Source organism: Arctopsyche grandis, chromosome 8, assembly GCF_051622035.1.
Source record: "Arctopsyche grandis isolate Sample6627 chromosome 8, ASM5162203v2, whole genome shotgun sequence".
Lineage (NCBI taxonomy): Eukaryota > Metazoa > Arthropoda > Insecta > Trichoptera > Hydropsychidae > Arctopsyche > Arctopsyche grandis.
Genome location: NC_135362.1, coordinates 26,711,574 through 26,735,052, shown reverse-complemented (window position 1 = coordinate 26,735,052; position 23,479 = coordinate 26,711,574). Strand labels below are relative to the sequence as shown.

The window sequence follows — 23,479 nt, the reverse complement described above, 5'->3', positions numbered from 1 at the left end:
AGGCTTTTTTTTTATCAAAAAATGAACTTTAAACAATTTCAATACTAGCTAAGCAACTTAAAGGTGCTTAGGTAGTGTAGATTTTGCCATTTAAATAATATAAGGCTCAAACACACTGAATTGTACGGCATACACTAAACTAAACTAACTAACTAACTAACTAAACACTGAACTAACCCCCCCCCCCCATCCACAAAAAAAGTTTTCCCAGGGATTGTTACGTATATGAAGTTTATAAAGAACGATTGTACATAGATATGTAGTAGCTACATCTTTACAATAGCCAAAATGGTAGCGTGTACTTATTTGTATTTTTTTTTTCTTGTTAGGTTTGCACTTCAATGGGATTTGACAAGGAAAAACCTGTGCAAATTTCGGCTGAAAGCTTGGGGATCTGGAGAATTATGGCTTAATCCAATTTGGAGTCCGTGACGAAACCGGTAAGCTTTCAAAAATTAGAAGATTCTTTGGTTGTTTTGTAATAGTTTTTCGTAGTTTTTAGTAAAAATGTTTTAGGTTATGCATTAAAAAATTTAGCTCGACTTATTTTAAATTGTGGCCTTAGTGGTGTGTGTTTACATCGCATATGTAAACATGACGCATACACCGCTGCCTGAAAACGGTTTGTTTTTGCGCGCGAAAACACATGCGTCTGTTTTACCCTCCTGAAACATTGAACATATGAAAATTCAGAGCAATGTGACTCAACTTTCGCTTTTAGACTCCTTTGTTCGTTATTATAGATTCTGCTTCATCGGGATGCCAAACTTTAATTTGTGTTTCCACAAGCAAAACGCACTGAGAAGATTCAGACAAAATTTTCCAACACTGTGTTACTTATACACTTATAATTTAAATTAAATTTGATCTTCGACATAGACCTTGTATCAGTTTGAGAATCAATCCAAGTTTGGCACATTGTACATAAAACTATCTCCTTGTACGGGGAATGTTTCGTCTCTGTCGATTATTATTCGACCTCAACTCTTCCAATGCCAATTAAGGTTAAATTGAATTTCAAAATGCATTTCATATCCTTATTTTTTATAAGTACTCTTTACCTCGAATTATTTAAGCGCAGTCGTTAATGCATCAATGCTTTCTATATGTGTGTATTTGATACACATGTACTCAGTGCTGTCACCACAATTTCGGAACAAAAATATAGTTTTAAATGGGTTCCCAAATTTATTTATAGTTATATTTTTGTGCAAATTTGCGCAGGATGAAAATATAATGAAGTATATATTATAATAAGATTTTTAAAAACCGCTCCTTGAGAATTTTTTCATATAGACATGCCAATTTGAATAGAATTTATACGAAATTTATAAGAAATACCAAAAAATATGGATGTCCTAGTCAAAATAGAACAATTGGAAAGTTATTGCTTATGGAATATGATTATAACCACATGCGGGAGATTTTTTCCCCGAAATAAACCAATATTCGTGTAATTATGTACATATGAAAAAGTGATGTGTTTGAGAATTTTTCGTTTATTATTACCGAAATTTGCTGAAAAGTGCTACTCATGGCAGACTGCATTCAAGTTATAAATTAATTGATTTTTAATAGTTTTTTTAATAGTTTAGTAGGCAAATTTTTTTCTGAAAATATTTTAATTTAATTTTAATTTTTGGATAAGTGAGTGTTCGCAACCTTTTTAGGAGATCGTAGTTTTTAAACCTTTTTAGGAGATCGTAGTTTTTAAACCTTTTTAGGAGATCGTAGTTTTTAAACCTTGGAATAAAAGTAAAATGAACTACATATGTACATACATACATATATCATGCAAGTTACATATTATGCAACATGCAAGTTATTATTTAAAATAAATTAGGGCATATTTCATGTACTACCTGCTACGCTATCAATTGTGAATTTAACTATTCTCAACTATAGATTTTTTCCAAGCTGTAATGCATTTTCAACAAAAAATACGAAAAATTTATAATTGGAACAACGGGTTTACGAACACTTCAGATTTTTAACCCTCAGAAACCCGCTGAGTGACAGCACTGATATATCCAGTTGACTTGACAGCAGGCAAACTCTATTATGTAGATCTCGAATCAACGAGCTTCGGTCAGAACTACTCATTTGACCAATCGTATGAACTACATGTAGTATGGCCTATGGTAATCTTATCTTAATCGTTGGAGCATAACTAAGATTGTGGCACGTAATACTATAGTTCCAACACCTACTGAATTATGTTTTGAAATTGGAGGTAATTCCCGTTTATAATTTATTTATATTTATGCCATTGTTTATCAGAACAGACCACTCTGTATTCACACGTGTTGCGACGCATGTGAATGCATAATTTCGTCGTGTTTACGAGGAAGCCAATTGAAAACGCATATGCTTTTAGTTGTAATTGAATTAGGGCTCGCTGCACTTGTGTATGCGTTTCAACATTCATTCAATTAGTGGCGATTAACTCGCCCACAACAACAACAACACTGAACTGCCACTGAAATAGTTAACGTAAATAATTCACACGCATTTTTCTAAAAATACATAAGTAAGTAAGCAACCACTAACTGACTGACTAACTATGTACATATAACGAGTGCGTTGGGCACATCATCTCGACACGCGTGCCGGTCTCAAGAGACCCAAGGTTTCGTTCGTGAAAGGATTTGTGTAGAAAAAAATCGCATGTCTAACGAGATACGTAACGGCACTGTTGCTTTTGTTTTTGTTGTAATTATTATCGATAATGCAAAAATGTGCCTCGCAGAAGACTGGTTTCTATTCTTGTCGTATGCGGTCTACTGTCGCACAAACGTCAGTGGTGGATAATTTGTTTAGTCAATCTTTGCTGGTTTGAGTGATGCTTGAGAGGTCTTTGGTTCGAGATATGGTAGATTGTATGTACATCTCGGATACCAGCATGTTGAATAAATCTGTGGTTCTATTAAAAATTAGGACCAACAAATGGTTCGGTCTTCTTCACAATACTAATTGAAACAATCCACTATTGTAGAAATGTTTGCTTGGGAGAAAGATCGGTTGTTAATACTTAATCTTAGTTACTTCTACACATCGACTGATTAACTTGGGACACCTGTTCTATGTAGGTATAGTGTTTTTTTTAATTATAGATTTTTTTGAAAAATCACGGAGTAACGAGAATTAAATCATCAACATTAGCTAAATAATGTACACATCTCAAGAAGTGTCCGGGTGATTGTATGAAAATTTTGATTTTAAGCTTCATTGACCCACTACATAATAAGATATTGTTTAGTTTGGCATTGTTCAAAGTTTGAAGCTTATCGATAAGTCCGATGAATGTGATAAAAAAATTGTTTGTTTGTTATTAGCATGCACGTTTCTGAAATTGCATTCGTCAATATATGTAATGTTTTGCCCGAAAAAAGATGTCGGGAAATTGAATCGGGTGATTTGTCTGTCGTAGGGTATCTAGCTACTACGATCAAATGTTGAGAAATGCAACGAATTCGGTTTGAATGCAAATTTTCGTTTACTCATTCAAATATTAAACTACGCAAATCATTGTGAGGCAATGTCAGCCCCAATAAACGACAGTAGACCGCATACGGTAAGAATACCGATTGTTATATTTCTTCGGAGTTGGATGACTCAAGATGTCCCAAGGCCGCGTTCGGCTTCACACTACATAATCAGGCGATGATGATAATGATGTGACTGCTAAACGAGGGCATCGGATCCTAGCGGTTTTGCCGATCAGGGTCGAGATGCTAATCGGGTTTCACTCTCTGCTGTCGTCCCCTCGCCTGTCGGAAGTCATCGTCGCTGATGCTGCAACGTGGCTGGCTGCTTGCACCGTTGACTATGTGGAGCCTCGGACTCGGTCATCTGGCTGTCTGTCTGTCTGTCTGATTTTACGTCACACCCTCGTTTTTCCGCAATTGCGTGCTCGATTTCCACAATTGAGGTGAAATCGAAAAGAACCGTCGCTTCCACTTTGATTGATGCCCTCTGACCGTTGTGCCTCCGAGCGTTCGTTTCCTCCGGCGCTAATGACCCAACGATTCTTGGCTCAGATTCTCGTTTGGACCTCAGATTCTAGGTTTCACCAAACTTACCCTACACTGTGTTTCTTAGGAGAAATTTAATGGAGACAGTCCATTTTAGACCCGTTTTAGGATGGGCATTCACGATACTATCTTTCTGCGCTCTTCGTTGGTTGGTATATTATATATCGTTGTTCGAAGTTTTCAGTAGATTGAAACCTTTTGATTAGTTTGTGTTCGACTATTTAATTCGTGACTCAGGTTGGGTATCTTTGCTGTATAAATGATCTTTGAACCCGAACCGGTTAAAAGTTAGAGCAACGTACACTTTTTGGATTCAATCGAAATCCGAGCTTTGGTCTTCAATTTGCATTGAATTTGGGTCTTGAACGAGAACATATAGTTATTTGTTTTTACAAATTGCTTTTGCTTACTAGCACAGTACTCTACTAGCAACTTCTTTCTTTAATAATTGTTTTAGTTTTAACATTAATCAATGGTTTTATTGATTTTCTGTACAGTAACCTTCATTGTACATAATTTATTTAGCCATTTATCTTATCGTTTAACTATTCTTTGATTTTGAGTATAGATAAGACACAAGTGCCTACGAATAAGACTAAATATGATTAAGTACCGTTTCAGCTGATGGGGGCCACAGATGCAGCGATTTATCGATCATTGAGATCACTATTATGTTATTTGTATGGTGCGTAGCCATCGTAACCTTTTCAATTAACGTTGATTTGGCCTTTTGTTTCGATAATCTGTCTGAAATATCTGCTACATACTGCTTAGTTTGTCGCTATCGACTATATCAGACGCGGGTGAAGTCTACGAGCGTTAAATCATCTAGATAGGTTGTACAACTAGTCTAATGATGAATTGCATCGTCTGTAATCTTTATAACAGTTCTAAAACTTTTTCTAGTTTCATTATTATTACTTATTTATTTGCTTTTAATCTTTTTAATCTTTAATTTTTTAACCTTTGCTATCTTTGCTCAGAACATATTTTTTATTCAAAAATGTCGATAAATTTCTAAGACTTATCGGAGAATCTTCACCATAAAACATGTGGAAGTATCTGCTAGCACAGAGCAGATATTTTTAAAACGTGGGTAGCAAGCAACTGGTAATCTGTTGACCTGATCGAGTATTGTTGATCAGTTAGTTACATGCTGACACTGATGACTTTGCGATGAGTGTGCGATTAGTCTCACACGTGTATAATATCATACAAAGGTGTGCTCGAATGTGACTCATTACCATTAGTTGTCGGATAACTAAAAAGATTAATTTAATACAATAGGTTGCTTTTTTTTTGGCAAATTTACACTTAAGATAATTTATATGACGTGGGCGATTACGGAAAGTGTGTGAGATCAATTTTTGAATATATAGACATTAAAGATTATTTGCACCGTTTCGATGTGACCTATCGAGATCTCTCATAATATTTTATGGCGTGTAATTCCTCAGACGAGATCGGAATGTATCTATGTAAGAACCGTGGTTTCGTGTCGATTCCGCTATGTACCACCATTTCGTATTGTATGTATATAGGTATGTATGTATGTACATTGTAAGAATTGTGTGGTGTATTATTTCATCTTGCATACAAACATTGGATATCATTTCATGAAATTATCCCCGTGTAACGTTAGTAAATCATCCATTGACACACTTGTGCGTGAAATTTGAATTTTGCACAATTTTCTTCGGCAGGTGTGAGTCTCTGTGTGTTTGGATGATTTATCGATGAATGTTTGTTTGTATGATTATGCATATATATATTTACATACATACATATTTATTATGTATGGAATCATCAGTTGTTTGTATATGTAACCTTAACGCATTCATAATGTAGTTTTATTTTTATTTTAATACGTTATTGTTTGGTTGACGTACTATTGACCGAATGGGCACTTAACCGAACGAACATCAGGTCGACGGACATTTGGCCGAACGGATATTATGCCGAGGGACATTTGACCGAATGAAATTTCACTTGTTTTTTTTTTTAAATTTAATTTATCAAAAATATCAAATTTATTTATTTATTTTGGACCATTATGGCATTACAGGTATCCCTAATGCGCTACAATCATAAAAAAAAAACAATAGCATTATAATAATAGCAGATATAGTAAAAATATCAAATAACAGAATAAATAGTAGGGAATGTCTTGTCTACAGCCAGAACCAAATATATAAAAACTAGCTGTAAATACAAAACATCCCTGCGAGGCGCAAATGGAAGAGACAAGATAAAAATTCCCCTCATACTCACATACAATTATGAAAATAATTGCTCGTGTTGATAATGATAGTTTAATAATAAGTAGAAGTGATTACTGAATAATGCATCTGTTTTCAGTGAGTTTTGAATAATTACTATACATATATAATTGGCCAAATGTCAAATTTTCCGTTCGGCCAAAAGTTCATCGGCCTAATATCCTTTCGGCCAACTGTCCATTCGGCCAAAAGTCTATTGCGCACGTATTGCTTACAAACGATAATTGTGTATTTAAATATAATATGCACACATGTATGTATACTGGTTGAATTGCTTGGCGTTGCTCGGTGGACCAACACTTGTAAAAACATTGTACGGTCAGTTCTAGTTTAGAGTATTTTGATATGGTATTTTAAATTTAAAATCATATGTGCATAGTGTATATTATGTGCATAGTATGTACATACATAGATATTCGATTTGACTTGTTTCAATTGTTTATTCGTAAATTTGTCGTTGATGTCATGCGTAGTTGAAATTTTGCTTTGATGGCAGGATTTGTTTAGTCTTCAGTATAAATGATATCATTGCTTAAGCATCGAATAAATCGTTTTGGAACGTTAACGAATAAGGTTTTGTTTACATTATGCGATGATCTCAGATGATCTCTAGGCTTGGATTGATGAAGCGTGTTTAACACTGGTGGCGATCTTTTAGATTCTAGAAAAATGCCATAATCTCAATCAAAAATATTTGATTTGTTCCCTTTGATATTTGAGAATTCGATGAAATGATCTAAGCATCTGTTTATATGTATTATTAATTACGTAATTTAATTGTATTTCTTTTGAACTATTCATTCGTCTTGTGAGACTTTCGGTTTAAATTTTGATGTGTGTATTCAGTCAGGACTTACGCTCTATAGCTGATTGATTATGTACAGATCCAGTTACATAGTTACCCATATTCAAAAACATTTGTTGTATTTCAATATGCATGTGTAACGCCATTGATTCGTTTAAAAAAATTCCAAAGGTCTGCATCCATGCTGCGGAAACGTATGCAAGTGTCCAAACAAGTCAAAATTGAAACGAACGGCCACGTTTCGATTCGCAAAATGACCACTTTGCGGCTGGTCGGAACTTAATGGTCACTTGGGCGCGTCGGTTGCTCCAAACCAGCCCGGGGTCATGTTTCGAATTACTGTTATCATGTTTTTATCCCAGGCCTCTCAGCTGCGGAAGAATCATCTCTAGTACCCTGGCCACCGCACACACACACACACACTAAATCATTTCTTCAACACTTGTCTTGTTTATTTTTAATACACATCTCAAACACCTCTAGGTATCTGGCGCGATCGTGATCAACATTCGAAGGCCTACGATAATAGGAAAGTTCTTCTTTTTTTTTCGTGTTTTCTGTTCTACGAACCGGTGGTGGTTGTTTGGGCAGGAGCGGATCGGATCGGTGAAGAAACGCTTTGGAGGAAATTTTTTTTAATCAGATCAAAATCCAGCTTTGAATTCATTTTTGGTATCGAATTTTCAATACAGAAAAATTTGAAGAAATTGTGTCGTATTGAAAAAATGCACACTTTTAACTAGTATGCATGTATCATCAATTTATTTACATACTAGCTGAACCCGGCATGCGCTGCAATGCCAGAATAAGGCATGCAATTCCCGTTCCCGTTCCCATTTCAAGTACATAATGGTTGGAGTTCAACTGATGTCTCTTCAACGCCGTGTCGTCATAAACCAACTGGTAACGTGGTTACCAACGAACACTTACTTGACTACAAAATGGCGCTTCAAACTTTCGCGTCGGTAAAATCGTTTTTACGAATATTATTATTAAGAGGGTTTTTCCCACAGTAAGCTTCCCGGACATGCATACAACAAATCCTGAAAGTTCCATCGTAATCGGTTGAGGCGTTTAGGAGCTTATACGAGACAGACAGACAGACAAACCAGCATACATTAATTTTTTATATGTATATATATAGATGTATGCTCTGAACAACATTCATCCATCTAACTCCAAACATTTTCCTTACTTCGTTCACTTATCTCACTAGTGTCGCTTTATGCTCTCTTGGATATTATTCAGGCATTTTTCAAGTCCTTTATTCTTGTCCCTTTTTAATCTCTCCGCTACTATTGTCACATGTCTCACGTACCTTTTCCTCCGGTCACATACACATACATACATATGTATATATATATACACTATTTTTTTTTCTATTATCTATGACTGAATGCTACTAAATTAGTAATTAAAACCAACTTAAAAAAAGACAATTGAATTTTATCTATTTATAAGGTCGCAGTTGAGCTGTGATGGTGGTTTATCTCCAACGAAATTAGTCTGATTAAGAATGCTGATACACAGGTACGCGGCACGTGCTTTTTTAAGATATGTAGTTTTGAATATGTTTAAAAAACGCTAGCCCGCCTGAGCTATGTTAGGATAAAACTCACCCCCTTGAAGTGTTTTCGGTGATACATTTTCCTTGACATTGATCAATAACAGTGTTTCCCATATTTGAATAAAAGTAGGAGAAACTTGTCGAAATAATAATATTGTACGAATTAACAATGACATAAGAAAAGCCGAATCACAGCTGTAGTCACCTAGGCATGCCGTGCCGAGTGATTATGTGTGTGTGTCTGCGCCTTTAGTCGAGTCGTAGCCTGTTGTTGGGTGCTCCGTGTTGTTATTGTGATGTCGATGACGTGAAAGTTCATATAGAATTTCGTACGAGACTTGCTTGTAAGTGATTGTAAAGCCGGTGATTATTTCCGTACTAAATGTTAAAACTGAAAGTTTAATAGTGGTATTGAAATGAACCCGAGAACATTCCAAGTAATGATTTTGAACTTCTAATGTATGTACATAGGTACGTTGGTGGGTACATATGTACATCTTAATTTTCTATTTTTTGTATTTTTCTTTTTTATATTCACCTTCATCGAACAGAAATCAATAAAAAAGTTATGATTCATCAGTCGATTTTTTTTCGTATGTAGAATCTGATCCTATCCGCCTCTGGTCGATCATCGTTGCCCCACCTTCTTTCGATCTTCGTCGTTACAAATCTTATGTTCGTATCAGGTTCTTGCACGAATGTCAAGATTATTATTATTCGGTATATGTATATGCATGTATGCATGTATGTACATAGATGTGCATTTGTTCATCGGTGGATTTTTCTAACTGTTGTAGACGTATCACTCGAGCAGAAGCGGTGATGTCACTCACGAGCGTGCCACTTCTCCCATAGCTGTCGGCAGCTGCTTAAAAACTTCGTGCTTCACCTACTAAACCTAATTTCTTCGTTGGCATGCTGAATTTGCATCATTGCGCAAGTGCATCGGACTCGTTCGCAATCGAAATTGTTTTCAGAGCACTTGAGATTGATCATTTCAGAAGGATGTTGACCAATCTACATACATACATGCATACGTGTAGGTACAGACACCTGTAGCTCACCCGTTTATACACATATAGTAATGGGTACTACAAAGGAAGCAATGTGTTTTGTCTGTTGTTGAGGTCGTTGCCTATGATATCTGATAGTGTTATTTGCAGAGCCGCGTCTAGGAGTGCGGCCGCCTGTTTGCAAACTTAAATCGGCCGCTCTTTAATTTTATCAGCATTTGTATAAATCTTATTAATAAAAAAAACAAATTGAAAAAATGAAGTGCACACGAGTAGTGCAAAAATCTTAGGTGAGGAATATAGTGTTGAAAATTTTGATCACAATAAAAATTAACCAGAAAACCAAAGCGTTAGTTCTGAACAGGACCAGACGACAACAGAGACTGGACGTTTTCAAGTTCATTTATGAAAATATAGTATTTTTACCTCAAATTCCACATCTAGGACATTGTCCTTTCGATGACCAACCAATGCTCAACATCCTTGAAGAAATATGTAAATCTGGCAGTCGCAAAGATAATAGAACATAAAAGACCTAGCTCTATGCGGACCGAGGCTATAACTGCTATCCCGATATTTCCCCGAATTATAGTTCGGGTGTGTTACAAGTTGTAATTTGCAATAGCAATCTACAAGTATACATCTCATTTATTTCGTTGCACACATTTGTAGATGTGGTAGGCGCGGCCCTGGTTATTCGTTAAGTGCAATTTTGAGGTTATATTACAATTGAAATTGATCGTCGTAAAGTTAAAGCATTGTCTATTTTTCAATAATATATATATATATATATATATATATATATATATATATATATATATATATATATATATATATATATATATATATATATATATATATATATATATATATATATATATATATATATATATATATATATATATATTATATTAAGTCTTTAAAAAACCCGTTGCTTTGTTTGTCGCTTTGACAAACCCTTTGAAGTGATTGTCGACGGATCATTTATTCAAATGATTCTAAGTGCAAATCTTATTCTTAAATATTAATTTAGGTGCTGCTCCTTTCATTCACCAAAAAGTCATAATTTAAGATCTGACAGAACAAAAAGCACATAAAACTCAGTTAAAACAGGAAAATGTGCTGTAAGTTTGATTGTTTTCCTTTTATACTCTGGGAGGTCTCAGTTTAAACAAAGTTTTCGAACAATCAGTTTATGTTTATTTTATTGCTAAATAATCGTTAATTTCCACGTTTATAGCGTTTGAAGACCGTAAATTTTCCATTTAAACAAAAAGTACTGTTCTTCTGTTGCAGTTTCAAATAGCCTCAGTAATTCTATAGTGACAGAAGGCAACGGGAAACCACTAGATTGAATACCATAAATAAAGCAGTTACGCTTGAAATCGAGCATAATACATATATGATATACTTTGTTGTAAAAGTTTGAATTTTTTGATGATATCTTAAATTAACTCGAATGATATGTACATTTTAACACCATTCATATCTCCACGGAATTTGGTGCTCTCTCGTCTCATATAGTTTGTTAATCTAGAGCAGAGGTAGCCAAATTGAAGAATGCGTTCCACTTGTGGCATTACCACTATGTGTTTAGAGAAAGTAAAAAGCGAAATATAATTAATCGCCTGTTTGAATACATAGTTGACTTTACATATGTATGTAGGTATCTTTATAACAGTACCTACACGGCTAATAGCCAAAAACCAATTCGTTCAAACGACTTCCATAGGTCAACAGGCTAATTTCCAATGCAGAAATATTATATTTATTACTCAATTACCACTATGTATGTATATGTAGAACGTCGGATGTTCGAAATTTATCCAAACTCCCAGAAGAGAGGTCGTCGTTCTCATAAACGAGTCCGAATCAGGATTTTCGAATTTGTTATTAAAAATGTATGATTATACGGCAAATTCTTAACTGGCATTTATTTGCATTAACCGTAGTATGCGTGTATGTGGGTGTTTTTTCGGATTTATTTTCGCGTGTGTATAAAAGTATATGACCCAAAAATACACATCTCGCATATGTTTGTACGTGAGTGTGTTTTTCTCTTCTCGTCCGTCAAATGTAACGGTAAAAACGATCAATGAATAAAGATTTGTGTGTGTGTGTCCAAAAGAGTGTTTGGCGACGATCGCGGTTACTTTCATATGTAATAAAAGTGAATCCGTCACGCGAACATACCGTCACGTTATGGACCGTTTTCATTACACATGTACTTGTGTGTATACGTATGAGTTATCAGTGTAAAAAATAAATAAATAATACAAAAAACGGTGCATAAGATAGTTCATTTTTTATTGCATGTTGTAGAAAATGCACTTTGGTCCGATCACTTATGCTTTTATCGCGGGAATTCATCACTTTTATGCACCGAACTGTCGTTGTGTCGAGTTTTAACGTTTTTTTTTTTATGGATTTCTGCCCACTGAATATGATCATGATTTTTAGAAGGTATATTATTATTAGATGGTATTGAAAGATAAGCAGTTCCGTAACAAAAAGTTCAAGTATATGTATGTATGTATGCAAGTCAGGTGTTTTACATTTTGCTACCGATATTGCTATTTCGTTGTCTTGTGTAATGCCTGTTTTGGATCTTGGCGAAGATGCGATCTGATTAGGAATGTGAAAAATTAACATTTCGGGTCGAGTCTCACATCACCGCAAAGATCTAAAATGAAAATTTTCAAATGGTTTTCTAACCCGTAAATTTTAGGCAAAAAAATCTCTTGAGGCGTGAAATATGCATGTTTTTTTGCATGAACGAGTATGGAAGTTTCAATGAATATTACAATTATCCAAAGTTCGTAAGTTTAGCCAGCAGCGTGGCTCGGTGGTTGCGTTGATACGAAGCACCGAGAGGGCGCCGCCGGGCTCGATCCCGTGAGCTGACCTCGATTGAAAAGAATTTATTCCGAGTATACTTTTAAATGCTGCAGCTCAAACTTAGATATTTATGACTCCAAGTCGATCGTTTTCTACCAGAGTTTGCCGATTTATATGATTACATAGTTGAAGTGGTTACTCCATCAAATTGACAATAACCATCCTACCCATTATGTCACCACTATTGAACATGACTTCAAAAATGTATCTAATATATAATTTCGAAAGAGACTTTGTATGTAAGTATGAAAGTATGTATGTAAGTATCTTTCGTAAGTAATAATCAAGGGGTTTGCATGCTGAAACTGCTAGCGACACTAACCTCGGTGCGGTTAGTGTATCAATTCCTTTCGAAAACCATTGATACATTTCGAATAGCATTGAACAATAATCGGTATATTATATTTATTCTTACTTACTTACTTACATTACATACTTACTTTCTTACTTACATTACTTACTTACTTTCTTACTTACATTCTTATGTTCCTACAAACCAAGAGAGCAAAAATAAAGGTTGACAATAGTAATTGAAAATTGTGAACCATATTTTTGTGCTGAAAATAATCCTGGCCGCCGATCTCTACTTATTATATTTATCTTATATATTTTATGACTTATTTGTTATGGTGTTTTCTTATTTATTTTATGTACATAACTATTACTATTCTAAGTACTTTTTAATCTCAAAACTATTTTGACATTATTCCGACAAAGTGACAGATTATCGTTCTATCGCTTTGACCAGCATTGGATCACAGACACATTGAATCGTACGGCACGGCTTGCCTGGGTAGGCTCCAGCTGTGATGGGCGTATCCGCATGTCATTATTAATTCGTACGATTTTATTATTTCGACAAGTTTCTCCCACATTTCTTCAAATATGAGAATCACCGTTATCGATCTTTGTCAAACCTATGTCAATACAAGGATAAAATATTACCAAAAGCACACTAGCGAGTGAGTTTTGGTGAGTGAGGACTGCCATAGCATAGATCAGGCGAGCTAGTCGATGTCAAAAGTTTACATTCGCCGGCAAATGTGCGTACATAGAGTGTACAGAATCGGTCACGCACCTCTCTCACGTAACGACCTGTGATTTCCGGTGAAAATTTCGGCATTTAATCGCCACACGTGCTTCTTCGGTGTGATGTATGCGTTGCGTTGCGGTTACCCGCCTTTTGTTGGGCAAAAGCGACTGTTGCACGACCATCAGCGGCGGCGGAAAATCATCAGCAGAAACATCATTGCGTTTTAACGAATTGCATCTTCCGCATTTTAAACGGCGGCGGTTATACAACCTCCCTCGGCTGCGCTCTGCGGTCGCCTTTGAGAATTTTACCTATTTGTGTGCACCTAATGGGTTCCGTGGCGTGAATGCATGTTGCTCTCGACTTAATTGCGTTCGCGCCTGGCACTGTCTCCAAGGGACAGGTAAAGTGTGCAATCCTGATTGTTGTTGCGGTCGCGCTAATTGATTGCGATGATTGCTGTAGATTGGAGGGGACTTGAACAACTCGGGATGGAAATCTTTTGTACGTTTGTTGTTTTCGTTTCGATTTGATTCTCACGTGTATACGATTCGATATACGATATTTCCTAATGCAACTGACTATCCCAAAATGATAAACTTTTTCTAATCTGCAGTGATTGTATGGGTACTGTGAATTTTTCGTGAAATTGCCGACACTTTTTGTTATACTACTAGCTGAACCCGGCATGCGTTTCAATGCCACAATAACGCATGCAATTCCCGTTAATTCCCGAGTTAAAGTTGTGGTAATCTAACATATCCAGCGTTTAACAGCGGAAAAAGTTTCACGACTAATGTGAAAATATAATATACTAGCTAGAAAAAATAATATACTAAAAATATGAATATATAATATACCAGCTGAACCCGGCATGCGTTGCAATGCCACAATAATGCAAGCAATTCCCGTTTCTCGATGTGTTTCAATAAGTGAATGCTTCAGTTTCAAATTAATACGTAATAATCAAATTAAATGACAGTGATGATAATTTTTCGGAAAGACGAAGGCAGCGAGCACATTTGAAATTATTCAATTGTTTGTTTATTTTACCCTAACAACGCAGGTGGTGACGCGAAAACGTTTGAAATTATTGCATAGCAATGCCACTCATTCCCGTTTTTGGTCGATTTTTTTCACAGAAACCATCGCGGACATGCACACAATAACTCATGTAAGTTTCATTGCAATCGGTTAAATGGTATAGGAAAGCATACGTGACAGACAGACAAACAGACTAACATTGATTTTTATATATGTATATAGATTTATTTTGCTTCTGTTGAAAGAAATCCACTATACGAGCCTTTTTATTTAAGAGAGGTGGAAGTCCAATTTTTAGTTCCAAAAACACCATTTCTGTTCCACCTATTTTATTTTATTTTACACATATACGTATGTTCATATGTATATACCAGGAACGCCTAACAGTAAAACCTAATGCGCCTTCCTGGCCAGAAACATATTGTACATTAGAAACATGTATTATTATGTTCCTCATAATTATGTATGTGCGTGGTAGACATCATCATTTGATGGTTGTACCTTCTGCCCACACAGTTCTTTGTCGGATGGCTCCTATTCCAAGAGCTATCCGAATTCTCAATAAAATCGTTGCTGCTGAGCCTGAATGTGATATTTTCCACCTCAGTGGGCGTAGGTTATCGGCGATTATCTAAACCTTTTTGTCTGGTAGCCTGCGCTCATCATTGTTTTTATAATGAATGTGATGTATGAGTCAAATTTTGATCTTCTCTCTTAACATTTGGCCTCGCAGGGATGTTTTGTATTTGCGGCTGGTTATTATATATTGGTGCTGGCTATGGGTGCAAGATATTCCCTATTTTGTATTTTATTATTTGATATTTTTACTTTATCTAATATTATTATAATGCTATTTTTTTTATGATTATGTACAAATGTATATATTATCATTTTTCTCATCTCTCTGTATTTTTTTCGATCATTTTGGCGCATTAGGGACTTCTGTAATGCCATAATGGTCCAAACTTAAACAAATAAATAAATAGTATTTGTGGATACATACATACTTCGGAATCGAATTCAACACACACTAACCGGTAATTATGCACGTACTACTACGGAATCATACTTTCACTGAACATAGCATTATATTTTTTTTATTGTTCGAATCAAATTTTAACATGTTTCTAGGATAGCCCAATTTCGCGCGTACGATCGAACGTTTTATTACCCAACGTTCGAGTACATTTTCGGATAGATTTTTATAACACATTATGCACCCATCGAGCGTTGCTCAACTATTGTGTTGTTTTTTTTTTATTCGACGCTCTCCATAGTTCAAACGAATTTTTTCGGGTTATTATCATCCGGGCGTATACGGTACCGTTTTAAATGTTTCGCGTTGCACAACGCAGTCTGTATGTACCCACTTTTGACGCATTGTGCTCCGGACAGTACGTGAAATCGCACTCTTTATTATTACTATTGTTGTTATTTATATTTTTTGTAAACATACGCATCATCATCGTATCGTTCGACGCGTCAAAAGCGTAAAAACGCGATTGTTACTTACGACGTTTCGGTCTTTTGAAACGCCCACTGAATTTTTCTCTTTTTGGATTTTTTTCCGAACTCGCATCACTCTTTCACCGTTCGAATTTATGGGTATCGACCCACCAGCTGTCGTCCACGCCCTATCCACACGTTTCGTGTCGATGGATGGTTAGTTAGTTGATGTTGACCCGTGTGGACGGGGCTTTGTCTTCCTGTGGACTAATTAATGGGGCCGCAATTGTACTCAAGTTCTTTAATCGTAGAATAATAAATATATTGTGTGAATTGTATTTCAGTTTCTGTAAAGATTTTGGGTGAAGGTCAAGTTTATACGCGTCCGGGATAGGTCTGGGCCGTGCCGTGCCATGATTTAATCAGTGTTAATGATATGCATGAATTGACTTCTTAAAGGTTCTAATACAATAATTACTTCATTCATTTTTTTTTTTTAATAAATTTATATTTTTCCAATGATTGCTCCTGATGCACACCTGACGTATTAAACTTGTACAAAAAATTATAAATTATAAATTTTTGAAATCATATTCAAATAGTGGTGACAGTGGGTGGGATTTTTTTTGCCAATTTTATGAGGAACAGTTTCCACAATGAAATCCGATAAATTGGCAAACTCTGATAGGAAACGGTCGACTTGGAGTCATAAGTATCCAAGTCTGACCAGCAGTACTACCTAAACACTTCCGAATAAAGTCTTTTCAATCGAGGTCAACCCAGGTCTTGAACCCGGGAACCTCTAGGTGGTTAGTATTGACGCAACCACCGAGCTTTTAAAATTGTTGATTTGAGCTTTTTTATATAATATAAAGACCGAACCGTGTTAAACTGAATCTGTATAAAAGCATACCACACAAATTATTCGGTTATTTTTAATTGCTTTATAAATGTACCAGCCACAGCGATGTAGAGCAATTGCAGTAGAGTGGTCGTGGGTTCAAGTCCCGACCAAATACGCTGCTGGCGAGATCTTGCGGTTATTTGAACACAGATCAACCGTCTCCTGTTAGAATTTTCCAATATTTCTAGCTTAATTGTTGTGACGGATCCAATAAATCGGTATCCTCCCGTCTCCCCTCACCCAGAAAAAATATTGATTGTCCATAGGTGTCTTTATTTTATTCTATTTTTGCACTGTTATGTTTGTTAAAAATTGTTAGTATTTACATAAGTACAAAAATAATCTAACCATTTGTTTCACCTTGAGTTTATTCTTGTCATGGCACATGTATGTATGTATGCAATAACGTAAAATAAAAATGTATAGGGATAGAAAGTAATTGAGACTTATGTAAGTTATGATATCAAGAGCCGCATGCGGCACCGGGGTCTCAAGTTGCAGATCACTGCTATATACTGTATTGATCTACTCTTCCGTGTAATAGTCTTATCGTAAAATTCGATTACCAGTTCGGCCATTTTATTGGCATTTTTTTATTAGATATATTAATATTGGAGCCATAATTTGGAGCCATGTTACATTTTATAGCACGAGTAATTCGGGTTTAATTGGACTAGTTAGTGGTTATGCCAATTATTTTTGTTTTTTTTAACATCCTATTTTATGTTCACCAATTAAGCGAATAAATTTATTGTTATTATTTTTAATGTGCTATTTTCATTTTTATGTTACTATCTATGGATATTATTAAGGTATGTATGTATATGTAATGCTATTGTTTATTGTTATACGAAGCGTATATTTTACTATTTTTTCCTCGCTCGAATGCAATTTTACACAGTTATTATGTAGTCAAAAATTATTACGCAAATAAATTTATTATTATTGAATGCGACACGTCAAATTTCAGCCAGTGTTTGTAAAGCCTTGTCCACATTTTTCATTTCATATTTTGTGTATTTAATTGTTCGGTTGAAACATGTATTTTTATCATAGATATGGTTTGTTTGAATATTAACAAAAATGAAATTGTAATATTTTATTGTCATTTTGCGTAAAGGTACTTACATATGGTTTTGATTTTTTGACAACAGTAACTTTATGAATGGTTTTTTGTACATTATGAGAGCTAATTAATTAAATTTAATGATATTAAACAATTGTTTTTGTTGTTTTCCTTCTATTTTACAATATGTTTAAAAAATATATCCATTTAAGATCGTTGAATTAAGTGTTGTAATCGGTTTTACAATCTAGAAAAACACTATTTTTTAAAATGCGGAAATATAGTGTACATATTCTGAAAATTTTCGAGTAAATTTATGTCGATCTTAACCTACTATGCAATTATGACTAATAAACAAAGACCGGCGAGTCGCGGATGTGTTTGCAAATAACAATAGACCGCTTCATTAGTGTTCGAAGTATATAAGAGAGCAAAAAAGCATTAAGCAAGAAATTATCAAAAGTGAACCATTTTTCGTGCGAAATGCAACTGCTCTTAGCCTAAGTCTGCTTATAAGTAGACTTTCTAAGAAATTAACCATTTATAAGAGAAAAAAAACCGCGCGTAGCCACACTTCACTCATAAGACTTTTACAGATATACATATTTATTACTGTAACTTTGAGGTTTTTTTTCACAGCAACGACCTGTGAACGTAACTTCCACTTTTCGGTATGTCTATGGAATTATTAAATTTGAATTTCGTTTCTATTTTTTCGAATTGAAAAATCGAAGCCTCTTGTTAGAAATATGTCTACTATCAAAATATGAAGACGTTGTGCTAATAATGACTAAGTGTCTATGTAATTTATTCGTTTATTAAAAAAAATATGATGCTTAGTATTATAATACATTGTATACATATAATAAATAGTATTATAATACATTGCATTGTTGTTTATACGATCGCTAGTGACAGGTCTTTGAGATATAATTGCGTGTATTATTAGAATTGTTTTTTTTTTAATTTAATTAAAAAAATTAACTTCTTAAAACTTAAACCGAAAAATGTTTTAATCATAATACATATGTATGTATATGCAAATGTAAGAAAAGAGATATTTAGCTAAATTATTAGCTTAAAGTCGAATTTTAAATCCGTCATTAACTCGGCAACTCGTTATCAACAGGAGGCTCATAAGTTCGAAACCCACCCAGGGTAAAAAAACTGTAGTTTTAATGTCGTATTATGTATTATATCTAATAGCGTTACCATAAACAAACAGACGGAGTTGTGTTATTTCATTTTATAAATAAAATTAGCACAGATTGAAGTATGGAACGTTGTATGCTTGTCATAACGAGGAAAGACGGGAAACGGACGACGTGGGTGAGAAGTATGACAAGGATTGTGGATATGGTGGACAGAGTGAAGAGATTGAAATGGCAATGGACGGGCCACGTCGCTAGAAGAATGGATGAAAGGTGGACAAAAGAAGTGCTAGAATGGTACCCGAGAGAATTCAAAGGGTAAAAGGAAGACCACAGGGAAGATGGATAGATGAAATTACGAAAATGTGTGGGGTGAGATGGATGAGAGTTGCGCAAAGCAGAGACGAGTGGAAGCGTGTTGGACAGACCATTATCCAGCAGTGGATGGCGAATGGCTGTAGATGATGATGATGATGATTAGCACAGATTAAATATGGGCATCTACTGATAAAAAAATGCTGTTGGTCTCGTTTTAACCCAGTTCAAATTCATCGAAGGGTGTAAAATACGAATCGACAAAGGTCACAGCGGGGTTAAGAAGCAAATGCTAACCGCATTCGGTCTGAACAATCAGCGAAATGGGCAAAAAGGTAATTGCGAACGGTTGACCCAGACTAGATAGCATTCACCGTAAACCGTATCTCACATCTCGATGATCGACCGCAGACTCCATTGTGTGCGCGCGCGTAATTTTCACACGAAATTACGCTACTTTATATATATACATACATATATGTATATGTATGTATGTATGTATAATACATATCTGCGTGTTCCAATAGAGTATTTTGTGCGCGACCTTAACCTCTAAGCTCGTATTGTTCGATGGTCGTTTCAAAGATAAAATAAAATTCTAATACGTATAATGGCGTCCTACGCGCGCGTGTGTACCCGTCTTAAACGTCCGCCTCCAAAAGAACGAATCTTCCAAATGAGCGTTCGATAATTCATTGTAATTGTCAGATATAATGCATTATCTTTATTTATCGTGTCGTATCATGCGGGGAATATTTTCGCAATGTATCGACCGTGTTAAATTGTGTTAGTTATTTATTGGACGCGGATCGGATTATCTATCATACCTTTTCTTGGTTGGATTTCAAGTTATTATTTTTATTGATTTTCGCTTTTGTGTTTTGAAGATGAATATTTCATTGTGTTGTCGGTATTATTGAAAAAAAGTATATGTATTTGGGTTTCTTCGTTATTCTGATAATTCACAGTTTATTGTCTCGGGTTTAAATAAGAAGAGGTTTGTAAAAAATAGAAAAGATTTTGTTTTTTAAATGCCGTTTATTGTTTATAAATTATGTTCACAATGCATCTTAGGTCTATTCTAATTCAGTGATGATTATCTCTTTTACACCTTATTTTTCTTGTCAGTATTTATGTACACATATTATAGTATTATCTTATTTTGATGTTAGTGTATGTTACAGTAAGGGTGTACAGCTCGAATCAGTATACACTGACTAGTAAGTGTATGCATGGATGTATGAATGGATGAATACGTTTACTAGTAAATTTATATGCAAGCTATCTGTACGCGATAAATGTTTACGAAAGGAATTACAAGTTGACATTCTTAAGAAGTATATAGTCGGCAACTAAAAACTGAAAGAATGCGAAATTATATCGAAGAACATATTATCAATGAACAAAATAAAATGTAATCTAACCTAACCTAAAATCGTAGGTTATACGAATGTACGTAATTGTAAAACTTCTAAAGTGAATTTAGCCATTCAACAATAAATTAGTTATTTGAACACAACCAGTTATATTCTTGAGGATTAAATTCATTGGAAGAACAATGTCATACTTTGGTCAGCTGTCAACCCACTCAAATTTCATTCGTTAGTGTATAATTAGAATATGCGCGTCAGTGTATACTTTGTCTAGTAAGACTATCTGCGGAATGTAGCGTCGTAGGCGTTAAAAACCAAAGTGAATGTACACACTTACTAGTCACTGTATAATGATTTGAGATTTGAAGCTCTTACTGTAACATGTATATTGTACATATAGCATAATAGAAAAAAAGCTCGAAAAGCTTGAAAATTTTCATTCAACATCCTTGAGCGTATTTCTATAGTACTATACTAGTATGTACATATGTATGTACTTATTCGGACATGAGTTCTCGTCCAAATTCAAGTGTCCGAAAGTTTTTGCGGATAATTGTTAGCTGCAAACAACTGTTATTTAAAATTTATCGAAGGAAAATTGATAGTGTATTTAATTGATTTTTGCTATAAAATATTTCGTTCAAAAATAAACCAAAGATTTCATGATTTTTCTTTTTAAATAAAACAATATTTTTTGGTGGTAGCAAATTTTATTTTTAGCAAGCATTTATCTCTCTTAATCTGCCTTTTTGTATGCCTGCTGAATCTCATTACACTCTCTAATTACCATATGAATGATCTGAAATATACAGGTAGTGCATAAGTGTGGGTTAATTTAAAAACGTCACATTAACCACTTGTTTAGTTAAGTCACATGTCCAGTTTTATATAAAATTTAATTAAAAAAAATGATTACGAATTTATTTCACTTTTTTATGGAGCGAAAAGATTGGAAACCGTGGATTAAGGTATAACATGTACAATATATTTCAATTATTATTAACACAATTAATTAAACATAATTTAATACAATAAGAAAAAGAAATCGATAAAAATTCAAATTGCATATTGATATTTGTAATTTGATTTCATCTATCTGTAGAGTTCAACACTGTATCCAACCCACCAAATTACCATTAATTTCTACTTTTAGTTACACAATACGCACAAATTACAACCGAAACATATTTATGTAGTATAATTTAAACTGTCAGACGTTAGTATATTGCGCAATAATTGCACACAATACGACATTACAATAATAAAATATTGACGAGCTGTAACATAATAATAACGGTGCATCACCACGCACGTTAAAGATCATCAATATCCGGCTTTTCCTTAAGACCGCTCCACACACTCGTAGCATACAAAAGCTCGCGATCCCTTCACACGCTGATGACCGGCGCGGCGTGGTAATGTGCACACTTGTAATATTTTAATGACAGTCGCGTATTTAATGTCAACATTTTGACAAATTCGATGTCGTTATTGTGCCGTGGGGTATCGAACAATGTGCAGCTCTTGCGGTTTATGCAAATAGCTCGTATAAATCATTTTTTTTATGTATGTGCGCTCGCCCGCTGATGAGTCTCGAAGCTCAAAATCGATCTCGTATAATATGTGTGGGAGGTTGGTAGACCTCTGCAGAGCCCTGGAGTCATTTGATGATCGTCGGGTTGTATGAAAGCAGTGTTAGAAAATTTTTGAAAGAAATCCACATCACGTATTTGCCAATGTCGCGTTTGATCGTGCGTCATGATTAAAGACTCGAGACTTTTGTCGCGGTTGAGGTTGTATCGCGTTTGTAATGTTGACCATATTAGCTATGATGGTAAAGCGGTGTTTGGCTCGATTAGTCGACTGTCCCAATTATTCATAAGTTGTTTTATGTATTAAAGTTATATTGAAATGTATTGAAAATACATTTTTTGACACATTCTATTCAAATTCTATCAAAAGTTACATATGTATGTACGTAAATATATTGTGGTGAATAGGGGATTCCTGTAATGTCACAATGATCCAAACTAAATGTATAATTAAATAATTGGATATGATATATTTTTCGACTTTTACAAACTGCCTTTACGTTTCACATTAAGACGTCATTTTTATATCTCTTATTGATATTCTCAGATTTTGACTTTACTGGGATGTTTTGTGTTCACGTTTAGTTCTTGTATGTACATATGTAAATACATACATAAGTACATATACTGGTGCTGACTTTTGATACTAGACATTGCTAATTTTTATTCTCCTTATATTAAATATTATTATGTATATGTTATGTGACTACTCTCACTGCTTGAACTTTGTTTTGTTTTTATGAATTGTATATATGTAGAATATGTATTAATTTATGTATAGTTATTATTTTCTTACTTTTGTGTTATATTTTTTTTACGACTTACTTTTGTGTTATGATTATTTAAGAATGCCACAATAGTCCAAACTTTAAAAATAAATAAATATATTTATATTGAAAAGTGACGAGATTATCATTTCATTATAACGAAAAATTTGCCTACAGCGTATTTTAATTATT

The 23,479-nt window shown here is 34.6% G+C and overlaps 1 protein-coding gene across 1 annotated transcript in view; it reads left to right on the top strand.

Annotated features, from left to right (window-relative positions):
* Positions 1-23,479, top strand: part of LOC143916014 (uncharacterized) — a 124,762-nt gene that overhangs the window by 1,002 nt on the left and 100,281 nt on the right. Inside the window, exon 2 of the mRNA XM_077436869.1 lies at positions 330-440. The gene's annotated coding sequence lies outside the window, so the exon portion shown is untranslated. The remainder of the gene's footprint in view (positions 1-329; positions 441-23,479) is intronic.